At 36.6% G+C, this 15,380-nt stretch overlaps 1 pseudogene; it reads right to left on the bottom strand.

Annotated features, from left to right (window-relative positions):
- Positions 1-2,019: 2,019 nt before the first annotated feature.
- LOC131439690 (U4 spliceosomal RNA) lies at positions 2,020-2,179 on the bottom strand (annotated as a pseudogene).
- Positions 2,180-15,380: the final 13,201 nt, after the last annotated feature.

Genomic DNA, 15,380 nt, shown 5'->3' with positions numbered 1-15,380 from the left:
ATTCAATTGACTAATTACAAACTTGCTCTAGTTTAAGCGCTTAGATTGTTAGCGAATGATAAAATTGACAATTAGATTCTTTCTTGATAATTGATTCTATTCAATTTTGATCCCTTTCCACAAATTTTTACATTGTTAAGTTTTTGAATAATGAGCTTTTACCAAGAAGTCAATTATGATGAATTCAAAGTTACTCGAAATCTCAATTTTAGATACAAACAACCTAAAGATTTGCCCCTGAACAAATAAAACTACTTTCTTTGCGTTTCGCCTTCGGCTCGTCAGTGCTTAAAGCAGTTCAAATTGAACTGCCATCTCGTGCCTAGCAGTTCAACTTAAACCGCTAAGCAGACGCAAAGTTTACAATACTTATGTGACCCTTTAAGGATATAACACTAGGTGCCATATCCTATCTGACGTCTCGGGCGTAAACGAATGACGACTGGCTACTGGTCGTCGCAGAGTTTGAACATTTAGGGGTTTTTTGTTTTGTGCAAAAAAGCACATATTTAGTTTCAACTTTCTTTGCGTTTCGCCTTCGGCTCGTCAGTGCTTAAAGCAGTTCAAATTGAACTGCCATCTCGTGCTTAGCGGTTTAAGTTGAACTGCTAGGCACGAGATGGCAGTTCAATTTGAACTGCTTTAAGCACTGACGAGCCGAAGGCGAAACGCAAAGAAAGTTGAAACTAAATATGTGCTTTTTTGCACAAAACAAAAAACCCCTAAATATTCAAATAAAACTATTTTATTTTATGATAAGAATTTTCGAGAAACGTACAAACTTATTAATTTTATAAACAGGTAATCGATCCAAGAGAAGATTTTAAAGCTTGCTTCATTTAGAATTGGAACAAACTTTTGCTCATATTGTGGCGCTCCTGGTGGACGGATTTGGAAGCTCTTGGCGCCCACGTGTCAGGAATTTTGTCAGCTTCACGTATGATTTTTGACATTCCGAAAATCGACTGTACTTTGTAAACAATCAACATGGAAGCCGAAAGAAGGAAAAAAAATTGTGCATAGTTTTTTGGAAAATCAATTGTTGTCTGCATCTAGGCTAGCTAAACAGCTGAAATTGCCCAGAAATACCGTATGGCGCGTTATCAAACGGTAGAGGAAAACATTGACGACGATTCGGAAGCCTCAAGCCGATCGTCGGAGTCGAACTGTCGACCGGAAACTGCGTGGTAAGATTTTGAAGACGATTAAGAGGAATCCTAATCTGTCGGACCGTGATTTGGCCAGAAAATTCGGTGCTGCCCATAGTACCGTGAGGAGAACTCGACTCCAGGAAGGAATCAAGTCGTATCGAGCTAGCAAACAGCCAAATCGGACCATGAAACAAAATAGTGTGGTCAAAATTCGTGCTCGGAAACTATATGACCAGGTGCTGACCAAGTTCAACGGGTGTCTTCTGATGGACGATGAAACCTGTGTCAAGGCTGACTTCGGGCAAATCCCAGGTCAAAAATTTTACTTGGCAACGGCTCGGCGGGATGTTCCAGCCAAATTTAAATTTGTTTTTGCCGACAAATTTGCAAGTAAATTTATGATTTGGCAGGGCATTTGCAGTCATTATAGCAAAGTCGTTCAAAGATGGTATGCAGAGAAACGGGTCCAGTTTGTTCCGAAAAACCTTAACCCTCCCAACTGCCCCCAGTTCCGCCCAATTGAGAAATACTGGGCAATCATGAAGAGGAGACTCAAGGCAAAGGGAAAGGTTGTTAAAAACATCAATCAGATGACGACCTGGTGGAATAAGATAGCTAAAACGATGGACGAAGAAGGTGTGCGCCGCCTACTGAGCCGTGTTACAGGAAAAATTCGAGAATTCCTTCAAAACCGTGACGAATAATTTTATCCGTATTTTTTCTTTAAAGTATGAAGAAAACGCTACATTTGTATAAAAAAAGATCTTGAATACAATAATAAATAACTGAAATACAGGCAATTGTCTTTGTTCCAATTCTAAATGAAGCAAGCTTCATAAATTTTAACGAAAAATGTTGTGTTGGAGTTTACACTCAGTAATAGTGTAATTTTATTAATCTTCTTCAAAATTAATATTGAAGAATATCGGCGATAATCTTCGGAAAGTGTCGGTAAATTAGTTTTCAACTAGCAATAATCGCACCTCGGTTGAACCTCATTGGTTACGATATCGCCACTGCGCAAAGCTAAGTGTCGGTAAATAATATGGCAACAATACGAGGAAGAAAACATGTGCAACAATCCGCATAAAATATTTAGTTACTTACATTGATTTTCGCTTTGGCATATTAGGAATATACGGAATGGATACGCAACAATATTCCGAAATTTGGTTCATCTTGTAACTTGATGTTACATTGTCATAGTTACAACGTGTGTAGCCATCAGACGCTTATTGTTTTGAAGGAAATAATAATTAAACTGAAACTGGCGGTTAACCAAATTCTACGAGGGTTGCTATTCAAACGATACATGTAAAATCGCAGGTAAGCTCACCTTGAGTTTATCTTTGATGCTATATGACATTGCATCTAATTGTACTGTATATGTGAGCCTGTGGAACTCATTTATACTACTAAACCGAGGAGGCCGCTTTTAGATAAATTTCAGAATTTAATTTTCAGTTCAGTCATATTCTCACGTTTCGTTCGTATGGGAATTGAGATTTTAGTATGCAAACCGATCCGTTGGCAAATTAAAACATTTTTATGTTTACAATATTGAAGCTTTGGAATCATTTAAATTAGGAAAATCCATTAACAAATCATCGAGGAACAAGCGCTGCAAATTACATCCGAAAAATCAATCGCCGATAATTCTAAATTGGCCTGATAGTTACCAGAGAACCAAAATAAAATACTCAATTCAAACTAATTTTTCAATGGGATGCAATTTAAATATTTAAATGACGTTACCTCATAAGTTTAAGTTAAATGTTTCCGAATCGATTGGTTGTTAAATTCTATAAATCCATCAACAAATGACTGAGTTATAAGCGTTCAACATTATGACGGAAAAATGTTACGCGATTAGTTTTGCATGTTTTAAATTGACATCCAGCCTCGGGAAGCGAAGTGTAAGGCATTTTTAATGACAAAATCGACCAAAAATTTGCTAAATACATGGGATATTTCGAAAGAATCGGTAAACACGATGATTCGTTTCTTCAATAGCTAGATGATATATAAGATACTCAAGCGAACACGGTGTTGCGCAGACAACAGGAAATTTCACCAACAAATAATGCAAAAGCGACAATCCAGCGAGCGAACGCATACACAATCCAGTCATCAGCTCACTGGACAAGCTACTTGTTTCATTCACAGTCAAACATCCAATAGGCAAAGAAATATTGTGCAGCCTATATTTATAGATTTCTCTTCATACTTCGCAGAACGATGCGGTGTTTTTTAAGCATGACGCAAAGCCTCCTATGTCGAACAAGAAGTTGACGTCATTTTGTACAACAGGGATTGGTGGATGAAAACATAGGTCTATTCCAACCATTTTTTCAATACTATACTATTGAAATACTGAAACGACGTCGTCATACTTGTTTAAGTTAAAAGTTTCCGAATCGATTGGTTGTTAAATTATAACAATCCATCAACAAATGACCGAGTTATCAACGTTCAAAATTATGACACAAAAAGGTTACGCGACTATTTTTGAAACATATAATTGACACCCGGCCTCGTATAGTGAAGAGTAAGGCATTTTTAATGCCAAAAAAGCATGTTCAATCAAAAAACAGCTGATTAATTTACTCTATTTATTTAGCTTGGATATCATACACAGCAGTAACAGGAGTGCAGATTTTGTGAAATGTAGCGGAATGCGCGAATCGTGTTTTTGGTCGATTATTCAAAAACTAGACCGATTTACGAAAAACCGAAAACACTTAACTATATCGATTTTGAATTGATTCTTTGAAACTCGTAGCCTTCTAACGACAGTTCGACATGTGGATTGCGTTGTTGTTCAAACGATGATGTTTTCTAATGAAGCTGTCAAAAATACATAGGAACATTTATTCTCCGCTGAATTTTTGAAAAATATTCTGTTCTAATAAGTGAAGAAACATAGATATTTTTCAATTGGAAATTCAACTAATTCATTTTAATATCTTGCTTCTTTGCACACGTGAAACACAACGTTATATCGCCCATACCGCTCATGTATTTCCATGACTCTCACACTCACTCTCACGAACCGCTTCTCCACATTGACGTTTATTGAGAAAGAGCCAATGAACAGTGCAATTGAACCGGCTCTCACGAAAAAGCGTTCGGTTCAGAGCCGCTCGTTGAAATGAGCCGTATTGCCCGTCACTAGTATTGTAAGAATTGACATTGACAGGTTACTGAATGAAATGAATACACGCCAAGTGTTATCGTTCATTAACCTGTGATACACACAATGTGATAAACATTGAGGGTCAGCTTCGTGCCAGTCAGCATGGAAAACTTATTGAAATTCATCGGGTTTTACAATAAATCAACGCTTGATTCTGCTTTCAAAATCGATTGGAAAATAAGGAACTACCAACAGACTTCGCAGCCGACTCATAGCATAGCTACGATTATATGGCTAGTGCTACGATCCTATTGACACTACAAAAATCATACTTTCTACTTATTCGAAGATGACTATCATATATCCATCGGTTCGAGTATTCCTCACTATCATTTCCTACGTTACGATTCCTTATTCGTCTGGCCGTATTCCAAAGAGTGCTCATTGAGGTTTTCCTTGACAAACCTTCGCAAAATGTCTCCAACAGCTACATTTCTTGGCCCGAAGTATGTTCCTGTACTTAGTTTCTAAAACCAAGAATTTTTAAAAATTTTGAGGAGTTCCTCGTTTTAAAAGCGTCTTGAAAGCATTTAGTTTCACGTGTTTAGCATCTGAGCACTCTTTGTCCCACCAAGGGTTTGGAGGCCTTCTGTTAGACGAAGGACCAAGAAATCGTTTGGTTTGTGCTTGTTCTGCGGCCTCCTGAATCGAACAAACGAGGAAGTCATATTCTTCAAGTGGGGGGAGCTCTTCCATTGAGTTCAAGGTACTTGAGATACTACTTTGGTATATAATCCAGTAAACATTTTTTGTCAAATCATATGGAATATCAACTGAATTAGCAATGCCTTTGTTACTGCTAATTGAGATGATAATTGGTAAATTATCGCTACCGTGTAAATCAGGAAATACTTTCCAGGTGCAATCCAGTCGAGCAAAGAGATAAATCTAATGCACTTGGAGAATGGAAGGAGGTCTTGGAATCCGTGTCATGCTAAAATTATCGCAAATATTATATATTAAAGATGATCTGCTATCATCGTAAACGGAATCCCACATCATTCCGAGCGAATTGAAATCTCCCAGAATCAAACGTGGAGCAGGAAGGGCTTCAACAATTTCATTAGGCTGTCGTTGTCTAACTTGAACTCTAGGAGGAATATATATCGAAGCAATGCAAATGTTTTTTCCTTTAATGTTTATTTCACAAGGAACAACTTCTATACTAGAAGTCGAAGGAATGTTTAATCTATAAAAGGAATAACATTTCTTAATTCCTAAAAGCACTCCACCATACGGAGAGTCTCTATCGAGACGTATAATGTTGAAGTCATTAAAATTTAAGGCTATGTTTGATGTAAGCCATGTTTCGCACAAAGCAAATACATCACATTTTTAACTATGCAACAAAACTTTAGATGAATGCAGGACAGTGATTGAATCATTTGCGGCGGATGATAAATTATCCATCAAATGATACAAAACCTGAGAGAGCTGGCCATTGAGCTGATAACTGTTTCAAAAATGTTCTAGCTATTGGAAGGAATGCCGGTATGATGGTCTTAAGAGGTGCAGAAATATTGAATACTGCGAAAATCCATTCTACAATTTCCGAAAACTTCAGTAATCCTGATGGTGGCTGTGAAACGGAGCCCACTGGGTTATTGTCTTTTCCTGTGCTAGTTCCTGGTTTGGTTTGTGAATTTGACAAACCAGGAGGCACAGTTTTTGGTTTTAAATTTGGCTTTTTATATTTAACACTAGGATCTTTTTTTGAAGGTGTGATTTTAGATGTCTTTTTTGGTAATTTCTGGGAGGACTTCTTCCTCTTAACAGAACCTTGAGGAATGACTTCACTATTTTCATCAGTGGCAGATTCCTCTGGTTATAGATTTGAAAAACCGTTTTCTGTCTCGAGTTTTCATCCTCTTCGTTAAAATTTAACAAGCTTCTCGCATCTGATGAAAGAGATTTCATGGATTTTCGAGGTAATTTCCGTAGACTTGTTACTACGGGAGCAGAAGATAAAAGAAGCCGCATGAATAGATCTTTGTTGGTTAACACTCTCGATGATTTTCTGGTATGATCTCTACGATAACGTCTAAGATCCTTATTACGGGATTCTTGTGCTTCTTCAGAAAGTTGACCGATTGGTACCAGGAATGAGTTGATTACACCCAAACCGCCGTTTACGTTAACTTTTTTTACGTTACCTCTTTTTACGTAACTCTTTTTATGACTAAAATCCCAAATAACGTAATCTTTTTTTACGTTGAAAATACTTCGTAAAAAGATGTTTTTGCATACAACGAAAATCGTTTCCGGCTCATTTATATTCTAGGAAATTACTACAATATGGGTATTTTCGGAACGGGTTTGATGAGTAGATGGCGGAAAATGATGTTTGAGGTGGTTCTGATTTCCAGTTTGTCACTATTAGCTTCTACTAACCTATTAGATGTATGATCCAGAAGGTTTTGTAATTCAACTTCTACAGATGTCTCAGTAACCTTTATGGACGATTCATCTGGATAACAATTCTTTTTTTCTGAAACGATTTGAGCATACGATGGATAAATATTACCGTTTTTCATTTTTGCTGTACAGTTGTATACCGAACTAAACTATGCTTCTGACTTTCCTTCCATGACTTCAACAGTTTTGAACCACGAGTTTTAAAGTTTCTCTAACAACTGAAGCTGCTGGTAAATTTCCTGACTGTCGAAGTTTCATTTGTGTCGCGAACGCTGATTCTTCAATTGAATAGTTTGCTCTTAAAGTTGCAGTTTTAGAACGCTTCATTTTATTTGAACTATTCCCAAATGATAAAGCCATTCTTCCGCGACTAACATGTACAGAATATGATGCAATTTTATTTAAAATATGGTTAGGCAATTTGAACGACTTGTCAAAATAATTACAGCTGAAAACTCGAGATGCTATTCGATGATATCTATTCCATAACTTATTGCAGTATTTGCACATTGCAGAAATATTTTTTTCGATTTCTATAACAATGTCAGGCATATCCTCTGAACAAATACCGTAAGCCTTCATCGGTTTTCCGATGAGGATCGCCCTCGGTTTTCCGCCAAACCTTAAACATCACGCGTTTATCAATTTCAACTATAAAACAAAAGGAAAACTGCTATTGATTGAAAAAGCTTACATAAGTCATTCGAGCACATGGTTACCTGGCATTCTCGATGGGTGACAGTGCGTGATTAGAATTTCTAATCCAGTACTGAAATTTCTTTTTGTACAATAAAAAGAACAGTGGCGGCTCGTCCTCATGTGCACCTCGTGCACTGCACAACCGGTCGAATTGATCTGCGTCTCCAACCCCATCCAAATTCAATTATTTTTTGGAATCTTTATTTATTCGATGAAAGCAGGTTGGATCGCACGGAAATTGCGTGTATTTACACACATCTCATATACATCAGACATAAAAGTTCAAGTATCTGTTGTCGCTGTGTTAGTGTCTTTTCCGTGCACATGAGTTACTGCACAGATTCAAGAAGAGAAAGAATTACTCAGTTCAGCTCTGAGATTTGTTTGTTTAATAAAAAATCCCATCCGAAAGTATATCGTTATCTCATTGTATTGCAAAAAACGTGATTAATCCACCTAGCAGTGAGATGATACCTTTTTTTATCAATACGCATGAGTTTTTGCATGGATATTCTTAGGTGTTTTAGTTCTCATGACATTATTTTAATTATCGTCGTTTTAAACGACAAATTGAGATTTTAATCACTCATTACTCTGTAATGCCGAAACTGCAAAACATATCGAATTTCAATCTTAGCGTGTGACAATCGATTGAACATTCCATGAGATGTCGAAGTAAGTTCCTCTTTAGAATTTTTCGTCATTATTTATGGTACTTCCAGAGCCGGTATTCAGGAATTAGTATAGCCCAAAATGATTCGAATGGCCATAAATTATTACGCCAAACAATTTACATGAAATTTATAAACTCATCATCTGTAATTCCAGAATCGGATAAAATTCACCGATTTTGTATGGGACCTTAAGTCCTGTAATATTTGTTTTTGAAGTTCGATTTGGTCTTTTTTGAGAAAATGATTGAGCTTTGAGAATCGATTCGATACTGGAACCGGAATTCTAGAATCGGTGTAGCCGAAATCAGTTAAATTCACCTGAGGAGTGTGTAGACATCTTTGAGAAATTGTAGTGCGAATTTAAATTTGGGGGTACATTCCGAATCCAAAAACGAATACCGCTCTAACTGAAATAAATTTATTTGGATCTCGACTATCCAAATCTGCAAACCCGATAAACCTGATTAATTTATGTGAAATGGACATTTTTACACTAATCACCCTGCATTTTCTAAACCAGAAGTCGGATCTGACTAAAAAGTAAGAGGTTTTATAGGATTTTAAGACCTCTCATTTGAATCATAGATGATTCTTAGATTTCATTTGAATCTTAGATCGGTTCAGCCATCTACGAGAAAAATTAATTGCATTATTTTATTTATCATCCTGTGGTTCCGCAATCAGAAGTCGGATCCAAACGTAATTCAGGAACCTTGTTTGGGAGTATACGACTTTTCATATGAATCTGAGTTTGTAGAAAACGGTTTAACCATCTCCGAGAAAATTGAGTGAAATTATTTGTCACACACGCATTTGCTGATCTCGACGAACTGAGTCGTATGGTATATGGAAGTCATGTTCTTCCAGCATTTATTGCTGTAAATAGTTTAAATCAATATAATTATGGAATTACTTTCAAACTAGAAAATGCTGATATCATCTGGTTTACATATGCCATATTCGAAAGATTATGTTGCCAAAAATGAACCGTGCTAAAATTGGTCCGAGGCAAATTGTCATAAAAAAGGATGCTGTACACAGTCTTTTTGGTATTTAGAAACAATTATATGTAACAGTATAAAAAATCGTGTTTCATGTTGCTCCCAAGCATTGCTTTTTCATACAGCGCTCAAAATTCCTTCTACTGGAATAAGGCTTACACAAAAATATCGATATCTCCGTTAAAAATGGACGGATTTTAACAATCTATGGCTTGTTGGATAGGTATTACCGTGCGGAATCTAAGTCTGAAAACATATTCTGTTTTCAAGGTCAATTGTAACAGATACTGTCGAAAAACTGAAAATTTTTACATAAAACTTCGTATAACTCAAAAAGTAAACATCCGATCTCAAAATCATTTAATAGCGTTCTGGGTGACGGGGAGACCTTTCATTTGCGACTAGTTTGATCAAAATCGGTCCAGCCATCTCTGAGATCTCGACCTTTCAGTTGACAACACACATACAGACACACACACATACACACACACACACACACACAGACATTTGCTCAGTTCGTCGAGCTGAATCGATTGGTATATGACATTCGGCCCTCCGGGCCTCGGAAAATTTTTCGAAAGTTTGAGCGAATTCTATACCTATTTTTGATATATATAAAAAAAGGTAAAACACAAGTAAATCTCGATTCCTCAATCTTTAGTTTTCACTTACAACGAACTGTTACATCTGCTATCATACCACATAAGCAGTGCACAACTAGTCATTTTTGTCACGAGACGCCACTGAAAAAGAATGATTTCACGACCGGTTGCTTTGATTTTTGCCCTGTTTACACTTCTGCTGGCTGCCAGCATGCTACCAGCATAATGTAAACGCTTGCCAGCTGCTGGTTGTTGCCAGCATGAAAATTTTCGATCGTTCTAAATTTCATGCTGGCAAGCGATGCTGGTGGAAAAATTCAAGATGGCGATGGAATGAAATTTATGTATATCTCGCACGTATTTCATGTTTTTCTTAGTTAAAAGCATTTCTCGGTTGATTTTTCAGAAGGCCGTAAGAGCAAGTGACAGTTTCTCATTGTTTACTTTCTCTTCTATTAATTACCAAGCGGATTACACGTTTATCATTTAACTCTTTGCATAGAATGATGCCCGAAACTTTCGACTTTCAAACTAAACTATGAAATCCAAGAAAATCTTTTTAATCGCATCACAATAATCGAAAGAGAGAGTGAACAAAGAGAAACTGTCACTTGCTCTTACGGCCTTCTGCAAAATCAACCAAGATTTGTTCGCGCAAAGTGGATCAATATCATTAATGAGCATGATGATTTAAGTATTTTAAAGATGTTTTTTTATTGTTTTTTGAAGTTTTTACAAATTTTACCAGCAAGAAATTTCCAGCAATAGTGTAAACATTGCCAGCTGCTGGCGTGTCAGTATACTGGCACCAGCATGCTGGCTACCAGCAATAGTGTAAACGCCACATTTGTCTTTGTTATACAGCACATCCACCAATGTTCATGGGTTGGAGCTCGAGAATCGCCGGTTGCTTTGATGTTGTCTTATTTTCAAATTGGATTACATTTACAACAATGTGTTAGCTAAGAAAAATTTATTTAATTATAATAAAAAACAAAATATTTCTAAAATATATTGAATATATTCACAGTTACATATTATTATTTTTATCATTATTATTATCGTTATTATTATTCTTATTGTTATTATTTTATTATTATTATTATTATTATTATTATTATTATTATTATTATTATCGTTATTATTATTCTTATTGTTATTATTTTTATTATTATGACTATTTTTATATTCGTTTTATATTACAGCGGTTTCCAATTTTCCAGTTATATTTATTGATGAAATCCTTGGATACAATCGTATACAAACCATTCCTTCGAGGTTTTGTTCTAAATCTAAATTATTATCCAACCTAAACTGTTTGATCTGCTACTTTTTGCACTCTTCTGCGAAATATAAGTTTGAATTTCGACTGTATTTTACATAAAAATATTCATAACTCCTTTGAAATTCATCATAGCACTTTGAAATGTTATAGACTGTTAAGTATTTGCACAAAATATAGTTTTGTAGAAAAAATTTATTACTCTCAGAAGAATATAAAACTTGTTAGAACAAAAAAACTGTTTTTTAAAACTTTATTATTTAAACCATCTAAACTTAATTTGCGGCTAGAGTTAGAAAAAAATTTTCTTAAGTAAAGTTACTCGAAATTTAATTTTCCACAATATTGTCGAAGACGAAAATTCTCCAGCTGCATCCAGTAAAAAGTTAATTTTTCTATCTGTCTTTACACGTGTACTGGAACATGGCCGTCCATGTACATAAAACCGCAGTAACAACCCGTGCAACTTTTCATAAGACACCAATGATGAAAAGTCTACGGTTTTGCGACGGTGGGAATAGACTTCAAATTCGAACAAATATTTTTTGAGCAAGACGAAGTTTGACGGGTCGGCTAGTAGTTTATGAAGTTATCAACAAAATGTATAAAAATAACAGCTTATTTTATAAATAATAGTAGTTAATCAAATAATATTCGTGAAGTAATTTAATAATAAACGATGAAATACCTAATATGATATATAAAAATAAAGATGAATGTGTTTTATTAAATTCAAATCGTTGTGCCTATGAAATCTACTCCCAGCATATATTGATAAACTATTCTATTCAGGTTTTCTTTATTCCGTTTCCCAATTCATTCAGTGCTTATCTAGCTCTACATGACACAAATATTCTTGCACGGAATAAGCCGATCTTAATCGTCAAACTGTCACAGTGAAGAGGAAAAAATCCTACATAAGCTACCCCTTTGTCTCTGAAGCATTACCGTATGCGAAGTAATCCACTGATAAAGTGCGCCGAAAAATCTGTAGGCCCGTTTAGTTTTGCTGCGTTGATAGTGGAGTTCAGATTTTGATCTATTGTGCGGACAAAAAATTCAGTTACTGGTTTGACTGTTCGAGTGATGCTTAGTTAAAAAAAAATCTTCCTAAACGTCAAGCGTCACGTGAGTGTGATGTTCATCATTTTGAAGAAATACCAATGACATAGTTAGCCAATTTTTCAGGTTTCAGGTCGAACATAGCTCCAAAGTAGATTGTTGTGTGGAAATCGGAATAAAAACATCAATGCAACATGCTAAACGAAGTTAACTTCGACGGCGTACGCGAAGTTTGCACAATTTTCATCGAATATTTTGTCAAATCTTTTGAAAACAAACTACGTTCCTACCACTCAATTTTGGATGGTGAAATTACGAAAGTAGGGAAATTTTCAACAGCATTATCCAACAACATTGGATCCCAAATTGGTCTAGGTGCTGGTGGTCTTTTGGGATTAGCTTTGGGCTTTCCAGCTGCCGGTGCCAAAGCAGGAGCAAAGGTTGGATCAGCGGGAGCAAGTCTGATTGGAAATTCCCTAGGCGAAAAATATCACCGGCAAAAGATTACCAATTTGTTGGATTTGGTCTACAATTCACAGAAAAGTCCAAGTGAGTTCCGGATGCAGTTAGTGGCGGTTGGTTTTGATATTTTTCAAAGCTTCGAAATGCAATTCATGAGAGTTACTACAGACGAAGGTCCCCAACAAGCGTTGCGGAAGTTAGCAATGGATGCAACCAACAGAGCCATCAATTATATGACCAGAAATCAAAGCACATCAATTTTCGAGGGTGTAATTTTAGGAACGTCGAAACGTGAAAAAATTCACAGTAAAAAACAGGGTTACAACATTAAGTACGAATTCGGAAGTGCTGACTGGGAATGGAATACCGCGAGTCTCTATGAAAAAGCTGGTTTATTTGTAATACAAGAAGGAGAAAATAGATACTACAGGAAAAAGTCGAAAAGTAAGACTGGGAAATACGGTTATCGTAGGCTTCTCTCGTTCGAAGACTCTGAAAAAATGAAAAATAACTACGATCGAGATAATATAGTAAAAAGCCAAAGCTCTCAATTTACGGATTACTCTTATGTCTTGGATCAGATAAATTTGCAGAGTATGAGAGATGAAATATTTAAAAAAATTAACGAAAACGACAAGAACTTGCTGGATCAGAAACTGAAAGAATCACTAGAAGAAGCAAAATATGAACTATTGAATAATTTGAATGAATTGAAATAATCGGGTATCCAATTATCATCAGAAGATAGAGAGAAGTTGGCAAAAATTGAAGGAAACCTCACCAGCCTCAATATCGATCAATATGTGGAGCAAATTGAGAACCAGTTTAGGTTGGCTCAAGAAGAACGACGGGAAATATCAAAATCATTAGGAGAAGGATTTGATTGTGCTAGGGAAGAGCGCGAAAGCATTGCGAAAGACAATGAAGAACTACACAAAGCCACACAAGCTGCCGTTGCTGAACTGAAAATGCAACAAACAAAGTTGGAACAAATGATCGAGAGCAAGTGTGGTGTCGAGCAGAAAAAAGTAGAATCAGTGTGGTTCGATGCAAAAAACTCAGTAGAACTGTTTACAGGAAGAGAAGAGGAGTTGAAGCTATTGGACGAAAATTTAAAGCGAAATCAAGCGAACAACAAAATCACCGTTCTCTCGCAGATGACGGCCATCTGTGGTCTGGGCGGGATTGGAAAAACTGAACTAGCCAGGGAATATATCGATCGACACAGTAAGGATTATGATGGAAATATAATATGGATTAATGCCGAGAATGAAGGTTCCCTCAATGAGTCCTTTGAAAGATTAGCTAGGGATAAACTTGGAATACAGAAGGAAAAACGAGATATCAAATCAATTGTAGACTTGGTATATCAACATTTCGCGAAAGTGAAATGCCTCTTCGTTTTTGACAATGTAGATGTGATAGGAAATTTCAGACAATTCCTGCCACTCACGGCACTTTCGCCACAAGATAAAATGCCTTATATTTTGATCACATCTCGTAATCGTGAATGGAGTTCACGCATGGTTGTTATGGTGCTACAAGGACTAAAATTGGAGGATGCAGTGGCTTTCGTGAAAAAAGGTTTTCAGATTCAAGATGATGACCACTCCCAAGATGAGGAAATTAAGCAATTGGTAAATACGTTGCAATGCTTTCCGTTGGCGATTCAGCAAGCAATCGCATATATTGATGACCAGAGAATAACGGGTGATTACAGTATCCAGCAATACTAGGAAGAATACGAGATCAAGAAAGCCGAAATACTCAACTTTCGGTTTTCCGATGAGCTCGGGTACTTTCACAACTTAGACAACGATTATTCCAAAACTACTTTCACAACTTGGAGGATCACAATCGATCGAATCAAATGTGACAAATGCGATGGGGAGTCTGCGTTGAACATTTTGAATGTCATTGCTTATCTTTCACCAGACAATATCAGAAGGGGCATGTTTTTAAATTTGGCTGGAAATGAGGAAGAAAATTTGAAAGGGGCCGTACGATTACTTGTAAAATATTCCATGGTGAGCGGTGAGAAAAAACAAAGCATATTAAGCATTCACCGATTAGTACAAGAAGTGACAAGGATAGAGTTGAAGGCACAACAGAAAGAGGAAGAAACTTTACGAGTAGCACTAAAACTACTAACAGAAGACAGCGCACAACATGTTGCTTCAGTTTGGCAATATGCATCTACATACAGTATTCTGATTAAAGACTTTGATCGTGAATTAAAAAACAATTACGGCTATTGTTCTGCTAGCGTCATTCACATGCTAGCCGAAAACAATGATCATGGAACGATTGAGAAAATAATAAGCCATGCATCAAACCCCAAAAACATCCTCGATGCAAAGGACAATTATGGGAGAACACCTCTCTACATTGCAGCTGAACATGGCTATTTGGATTTGGTGAAATTGTTTGCCGGCAAAGGAGCTAGAATCGATTGCAAATCTACGATGGCGTACGCTGCTGTGGGCCAGATAATGACACATAACTGGGCAGGATTTCACAACGCTCGTAGATTAGGCTATGCGAATGAAGCGAAACTTCAAACGAACGAAGGTGCCGGCATTGACCTAAAATTGACATCAGTTATCGGTTCATATGGAAGAGTACTGGCATCAGGCTGGACTCCGTTGCACATTGCTGCTTTCAATGGACATTTGGAAGTTGTCAAGTTTCTTGATAATCAAAACCCAGAGCTTCGAAACATGAAAGACAATCTGGGTAATACACCGTTCAATGTGGCGGCTAATGCCGGTCATATAGTCATTGTACGTTTCTTCGAACCCAATGACGAAACTACTTCACTGCTAATAGCCATAGA

The sequence above is a fragment of the Malaya genurostris genome, chromosome 3 (assembly GCF_030247185.1).
Source record: "Malaya genurostris strain Urasoe2022 chromosome 3, Malgen_1.1, whole genome shotgun sequence".
Lineage (NCBI taxonomy): Eukaryota > Metazoa > Arthropoda > Insecta > Diptera > Culicidae > Malaya > Malaya genurostris.
This window is presented reverse-complemented; position numbering and strand designations above follow the sequence as displayed.